At 43.7% G+C, this 5,000-nt stretch overlaps 3 non-coding genes and 16 pseudogenes across 3 annotated transcripts; all 19 read left to right on the top strand.

Annotated features, from left to right (window-relative positions):
• Positions 1-87: 87 nt before the first annotated feature.
• LOC148418207 (5S ribosomal RNA) lies at positions 88-206 on the top strand. The gene has a single exon (XR_015866779.1). It is a non-coding gene; the product is annotated as a 5S ribosomal RNA (ribosomal RNA).
• A 113-nt stretch (positions 207-319) lies between these two features.
• LOC148418206 (5S ribosomal RNA) lies at positions 320-438 on the top strand (annotated as a pseudogene).
• A 308-nt stretch (positions 439-746) lies between these two features.
• LOC148418205 (5S ribosomal RNA) lies at positions 747-865 on the top strand (annotated as a pseudogene).
• Positions 866-978: 113 nt separating this feature from the next.
• Positions 979-1,098, top strand: LOC148418204 (5S ribosomal RNA; annotated as a pseudogene).
• Positions 1,099-1,211: 113 nt separating this feature from the next.
• Positions 1,212-1,330, top strand: LOC148418203 (5S ribosomal RNA; annotated as a pseudogene).
• A 113-nt stretch (positions 1,331-1,443) lies between these two features.
• LOC148418202 (5S ribosomal RNA) lies at positions 1,444-1,562 on the top strand (annotated as a pseudogene).
• Positions 1,563-1,675: 113 nt separating this feature from the next.
• LOC148418201 (5S ribosomal RNA) lies at positions 1,676-1,794 on the top strand (annotated as a pseudogene).
• Positions 1,795-1,907: 113 nt separating this feature from the next.
• On the top strand, positions 1,908-2,026 carry LOC148418200 (5S ribosomal RNA; annotated as a pseudogene).
• A 167-nt stretch (positions 2,027-2,193) lies between these two features.
• LOC148418199 (5S ribosomal RNA) lies at positions 2,194-2,313 on the top strand (annotated as a pseudogene).
• Positions 2,314-2,426: 113 nt separating this feature from the next.
• LOC148418198 (5S ribosomal RNA) lies at positions 2,427-2,545 on the top strand (annotated as a pseudogene).
• Positions 2,546-2,658: 113 nt separating this feature from the next.
• LOC148418197 (5S ribosomal RNA) lies at positions 2,659-2,777 on the top strand (annotated as a pseudogene).
• A 113-nt stretch (positions 2,778-2,890) lies between these two features.
• Positions 2,891-3,009, top strand: LOC148418196 (5S ribosomal RNA; annotated as a pseudogene).
• A 113-nt stretch (positions 3,010-3,122) lies between these two features.
• LOC148418195 (5S ribosomal RNA) lies at positions 3,123-3,231 on the top strand (annotated as a pseudogene).
• A 113-nt stretch (positions 3,232-3,344) lies between these two features.
• On the top strand, positions 3,345-3,463 carry LOC148418194 (5S ribosomal RNA; annotated as a pseudogene).
• Positions 3,464-3,576: 113 nt separating this feature from the next.
• LOC148418193 (5S ribosomal RNA) lies at positions 3,577-3,695 on the top strand. The gene has a single exon (XR_015866778.1). It is a non-coding gene; the product is annotated as a 5S ribosomal RNA (ribosomal RNA).
• Positions 3,696-3,808: 113 nt separating this feature from the next.
• LOC148418192 (5S ribosomal RNA) lies at positions 3,809-3,927 on the top strand (annotated as a pseudogene).
• Positions 3,928-4,235: 308 nt separating this feature from the next.
• Positions 4,236-4,354, top strand: LOC148418191 (5S ribosomal RNA; annotated as a pseudogene).
• Positions 4,355-4,467: 113 nt separating this feature from the next.
• Positions 4,468-4,587, top strand: LOC148418190 (5S ribosomal RNA; annotated as a pseudogene).
• A 113-nt stretch (positions 4,588-4,700) lies between these two features.
• LOC148418189 (5S ribosomal RNA) lies at positions 4,701-4,819 on the top strand. The gene has a single exon (XR_015866878.1). It is a non-coding gene; the product is annotated as a 5S ribosomal RNA (ribosomal RNA).
• The last annotated feature ends 181 nt before the right edge of the window (positions 4,820-5,000 follow it).

The following is a 5,000-nucleotide window of genomic DNA, read 5'->3' as shown; positions in this document are numbered from 1 at the left end:
AGATATCTCTCACAAATTGGTTTGTTTTAAATGGTTCACACCCTTCTTTTGCCTCTTATAAAGCAAGACTTTTTAGTTTTTGTGACAGCTTACGGCCATACTACCCTGAGAACGCCCGATCTCGTCTGATCTCGGAAGCTTAGCAAGGTTGGGCCTGATTAGTACTTGGATGGGAGACCGCCTGGGAATAACAGGTGCTGTAAGCTTTTACACATTTTCCAAATAGGACCAGAGATATCTCTTACAAATTGGTTTGTTTTAAATGGTTCACACCCTTCTTTTGCCTCTTATAAAGCAAGACTTTTTAGTTTTTGTGACAGCTTACGGCCATACTACCCTGAGAACGCCCGATCTCGTCTGATCTCGGAAGCTTAGCAAGGTTGGGCCTGATTAGTACTTGGATGGAAGACCGCCTGCGAATACCAGGTGCTGTAAGCTTTTACACATTTTCCAAATAGGACCAGAAATGTCTCTTACAAAATGGTTTGTTTTAACTGTTTCAAACCCTTCTTTTATAACCGCTTACGGCCATACTACCCTGAGAACGCCAGATCTCGCCTGATCTCGGAAGCTTTCGGGCCTGTTTAGTACTTGGACTCGGAGACCGCCTGGGAATACCAGGTGCTGTAAGCTTTTACACATTTTCCAAATAGGACCAGAGATATCTCTTACAAATTGGTTTGTTTTAAATGGTTCACACCCTTTTTTTGCCTCTTATAAAGCATGAATTTTTAGTTTTTGTAAGCGCTTACGGCCATACTACCCTGAGGACGCCCGATCTCGTCTGATCTCGGAAACCGAGCAAGGTCGGCCCTGGTTAGTACTTGGATGGGAGACCGCCTGGGAATACCAGGTGCTGTAAGCTTTTACACATTTTCCAAATAGGACCAGAGATATCTCTTACAAATTCGTTTGTTTTAAATGGTTCACACCCTTCTTTTGCCTCTTATAACGCATGAATTTTTAGTTTTTGTAACCGCTTACGGCCACACTACCCTGACAACGCCCGATCTCGCCTGATCTCGGAAGCTTAGCAAGGTCGGGCCTGTTTAGTACTTGGACTCGGAGACCGCCTGGGAATACCAGGTGCTGTAAGCTTTTACACATTTTCCAAATAGGACCAGAGATATCTTTTACAAATTGGTTTGTTTTAAATGGTTCACACCCTTTTTTTGCCTCTTATAAAGCATGAATTTTTAGTTTATGTAAGCGCTTACGGCCATACTACCCTGAGGATGCATGATCTCGTCTGATCTCGGAAGCCTAGCAAGGTTGGGCCTGGTTAGTACTTGGATGGGAGACCGCCTGGGAATACCGGGTGCTGTAAGCTTTTACACATTTTCCAAATAGGACCAGAGATATCTCTCACAAATTGGTTTGTTTTAAATGGTTCACACCCTTCTTTTGCCTCTTATAAAGCAAGACTTTTTAGATTTTGTGACAGCTTACGGCCATACTACCCTGAGAACGCCCGATCTTGTCTAATCTCGGAATCTTAGCAAGGTTGGGCCTGATTAGTACTTGGATGGGGGACCGCCTGGGAATAACAGGTGCTGTAAGCTTTTACACATTTTCCAAATAAGACCAGAGATATCTCTTACAAATTGGTTTGTTTTAAATGGTTCACACCCTTTTTTTGCCTCTTATAAAGCATGAATTTTTAGTTTTTGTGACAGCTTACGGCCATACTACCCTGAGAACGCCCGATGTCACCTGATCTCGGAAGCTTAGCAAGGTCGGGCCTGGTTAGTACTTGAATGGGAGACCGCCTGGGAATACCAGGTGCTGTAAGCCTTTACACATTTTCCAAATAGGACCAGAGATATCTCTTACAAATTGGTTTGTTTTAAATGGTTCACACCCTTCTTTTGCCTCTTATAAAGCAAGACTTTTTAGTTTTTGTGACAGCTTACGGCCATACTACCCTGAGAATGCCCGATCTCGTCTGATCTCGGAAGCTTAGCAAGGTTGGGCCTGATTAGTACTTGGATGGGAGACCGCCTGGGAATAACAGGTGCTGTAAGCTTTTACACATTTTCCAAATAGGACCAGAGATATCTCTTACAAATTGGTTTGTTTTAAATGGTTCACACCCTTCTTTTGCCTCTTATAAAGCAAGACTTTTTAGTTTTTGTGACAGCTTACGGCCATACTACCCTGAGAACCCTGCATGAATTTTTAGTTTTTGTAACCGCTTACGGCCACACTACCCTGACAACGCCCGATCTCGTCTGATCTCGGAAGCTTAGCAAGGTCGGGCCTGTTTAGTACTTGGACTCGGAGACCGCCTGGGAATACCAGGTGCTGTAAGCTTTTACACATTTTCCAAATAGGACCAGAGATATCTCTTACAAATTGGTTTGTTTTAAATGGTTCACACCCTTCTTTTGCCTCTTATAAAGCAAGACTTTTTAGTTTTTGTGACAGCTTACGGCCATACTACCCTGAGAATGCCCGATCTCGTCTGATCTCGGAAGCTTAGCAAGGTTGGGCCTGATTAGTACTTGGATGGGAGACCGCCTGGGAATAACAGGTGCTGTAAGCCTTTACACATTTTCCAAATAGGACCAGAGATAACTCTTACAAATTGGTTTGTTTTAAATGGTTCACACCCTTCTTTTGCCTCTTATAAAGCATGAATTATTAGTATTTGTGACAGCTTACGGCCATACTACCCTGAGAACGCCCGATGTCACCTGATCTCGGAAGCTTAGCAAGGTCGGGCCTGGTTAGTACTTGAATGGGAGACCGCCTGGGAATACCAGGTGCTGTAAGCCTTTACACATTTTCCAAATAGGACCAGAGATATCTCTTACAAATTGGTTTGTTTTAAATAGTTCACACCCTTCTTTTGCCTCTTATAAAGCAAGACTTTTTAGTTTTTGTGACAGCTTACGGCCATACTACCCTGAGAATGCCCGATCTCGTCTGATCTCGGAAGCTTAGCAAGGTTGGGCCTGATTAGTACTTGGATGGGAGACCGCCTGGGAATAACAGGTGCTGTAAGCTTTTACACATTTTCCAAATAGGACCAGAGATATCTCTCACAAATTGGTTTGTTTTAAATGGTTCACACCCTTCTTTTGCCTCTTATAAAGCAAGACTTTTTAGTTTTTGTGACAGCTTACGGCCATACTACCCTGAGAACGCCTGATCTCGGAAGCTTAGCAAGGTTGGCCCTGATTAGTACTTGGATGGGAGACCGCCTGGGAATAACAGGTGCTGTAAGCTTTTACACATTTTCCAAATAGGACCAGAGATATCTCTTACAAATTGGTTTGTTTTAAATGGTTCACACCCTTCTTTTGCCTCTTATAAAGCAAGACTTTTTAGTTTTTGTGACAGCTTACGGCCATACTACCCTGAGAATGCCCGATCTCGTCTGATCTCGGAAGCTTAGCAAGGTTGGGCCTGATTAGTACTTGGATGGGAGACCGCCTGGGAATAACAGGTGCTGTAAGCTTTTACACATTTTCCAAATAGGACCAGAGATATCTCTCACAAATTGGTTTGTTTTAAATGGTTCACACCCTTCTTTTGCCTCTTATAAAGCAAGACTTTTTAGTTTTTGTGACAGCTTACGGCCATACTACCCTGAGAACGCCCGATCTCGTCTGATCTCGGAAGCTTAGCAAGGTTGGGCCTGATTAGTACTTGGATGGGAGACCGCCTGGGAATAACAGGTGCTGTAAGCTTTTACACATTTTCCAAATAGGACCAGAGATATCTCTTACAAATTGGTTTGTTTTAAATGGTTCACACCCTTCTTTTGCCTCTTATAAAGCAAGACTTTTTAGTTTTTGTGACAGCTTACGGCCATACTACCCTGAGAACGCCCGATCTCGTCTGATCTCGGAAGCTTAGCAAGGTTGGGCCTGATTAGTACTTGGATGGAAGACCGCCTGCGAATACCAGGTGCTGTAAGCTTTTACACATTTTCCAAATAGGACCAGAAATGTCTCTTACAAAATGGTTTGTTTTAACTGTTTCAAACCCTTCTTTTATAACCGCTTACGGCCATACTACCCTGAGAACGCCAGATCTCGCCTGATCTCGGAAGCTTTCGGGCCTGTTTAGTACTTGGACTCGGAGACCGCCTGGGAATACCAGGTGCTGTAAGCTTTTACACATTTTCCAAATAGGACCAGAGATATCTCTTACAAATTGGTTTGTTTTAAATGGTTCACACCCTTTTTTTGCCTCTTATAAAGCATGAATTTTTAGTTTTTGTAAGCGCTTACGGCCATACTACCCTGAGGACGCCCGATCTCGTCTGATCTCGGAAACCGAGCAAGGTCGGCCCTGGTTAGTACTTGGATGGGAGACCGCCTGGGAATACCAGGTGCTGTAAGCTTTTACACATTTTCCAAATAGGACCAGAGATATCTCTTACAAATTCGTTTGTTTTAAATGGTTCACACCCTTCTTTTGCCTCTTATAACGCATGAATTTTTAGTTTTTGTAACCGCTTACGGCCACACTACCCTGACAACGCCCGATCTCGTCTGATCTCGGAAGCTTAGCAAGGTCGGGCCTGTTTAGTACTTGGACTCGGAGACCGCCTGGGAATACCAGGTGCTTTAAGCTTTTACACATTTTCCAAATAGGACCAGAGTTATCTCTTACAAATTGGTTTGTTTTAAATGGTTCACACCCTTCTTTTGCCTCTTATAAAGCAAGACTTTTTAGTTTGTGTGACAGCTTACGGCCATACTACCCTGAGAACGCCCGATCTCGTCTGATCTCGGAAGCTTAGCAAGGTTGGGCCTGATTAGTACTTGGATGGGAGACCGCCTGGGAATACCAGGTGCTGTAAGCTTTTACACATTTTCCAAATAGGACCAGAAATGTCTCTTACAAAATGGTTTGTTTTAACTGGTTCAAACCCTTCTTTTATAACCGCTTACGGCCATACTACCCTGAGAACGCCAGATCTCGCCTGATCTCGGAAGCTTAGCAAGGTCGGGCCTGTTTAGCACTTGGACTCGGAGACCGCCTGG

This window comes from Hippichthys cyanospilos, chromosome 9, assembly GCF_059441005.1.
Source record: "Hippichthys cyanospilos isolate Australia breed blue-spotted pipefish chromosome 9, RoL_Hcya_1.0, whole genome shotgun sequence".
Taxonomy (NCBI): Eukaryota; Metazoa; Chordata; class Actinopteri; order Syngnathiformes; family Syngnathidae; genus Hippichthys; species Hippichthys cyanospilos.
This window is presented reverse-complemented; position numbering and strand designations above follow the sequence as displayed.